The sequence below is a fragment of the Arachis duranensis genome, chromosome 9, assembly GCF_000817695.3.
Source record: "Arachis duranensis cultivar V14167 chromosome 9, aradu.V14167.gnm2.J7QH, whole genome shotgun sequence".
Taxonomy (NCBI): domain Eukaryota; kingdom Viridiplantae; phylum Streptophyta; class Magnoliopsida; order Fabales; family Fabaceae; genus Arachis; species Arachis duranensis.
In genome coordinates this window covers 16,940,124-16,940,747 of record NC_029780.3, presented here as the reverse complement: position 1 = coordinate 16,940,747, position 624 = coordinate 16,940,124, and the positions used below count along the sequence as shown (strand labels likewise).

Below are 624 nucleotides of genomic sequence, written 5' to 3'. Positions count from 1 at the left end.
AGTTTAAGCCTCAATTAGTTTCTCTAATGCAACAGAATTGCAAGTTCCATGGACTTCCATTGGAAGATCCTCATCAGTTTTTAGCTGAACAATGCCTTCTTGGCAAAGTTTTTTCCACCTCAAAAATTGAGTAAGCTTAGAGTGGAAGTCCAAACTTTTAGACAGAAGGAAGGTGAATCCCTTTATGAAGCTTGGGAAAGATATAAACAATTGATCAGAAAGTGTCCTTCTGACATGCTTTCTGAATGGAGCATCTTAGGTATCTTCTATGATGGTCTGTCTGAACTGTCCAAGATGTCATTGGACAGCTCTGCTGGAGGATCTCTTCATCTGAAGAAGACGCCTGTAGAAGCTCAGGAACTGATTGAAATGGTTGCAAATAACCAATTCATGTACACTTCTGAAAGGAATCCTGTGAACAATGGGACAAATCAGAAGAAAGGAGTTCTTGAGATTGATACTCTGAATGCCATACTGGCTCAGAACAAAATATTGACTCAGCAAGTCAATATGATTTCTCAAAGTCTGTCTGGAATGCAAGCTGCACCAAGCAATACTAAGGACGCTTCATCTGAAGAAGAAGCTTATGATCCTGCGAACCCTTCAATGGAAGAGGTGAATTAC

General features: G+C 40.1%; 1 non-coding gene across 1 annotated transcript; it reads right to left on the bottom strand.

Moving 5' to 3' along the window:
- Positions 1 to 132: 132 nt before the first annotated feature.
- On the bottom strand, positions 133 to 240 carry LOC127742045 (small nucleolar RNA R71). Its single transcript, XR_008003232.1, has one exon. It is a non-coding gene; the product is annotated as a small nucleolar RNA R71 (small nucleolar RNA).
- Positions 241 to 624: the final 384 nt, after the last annotated feature.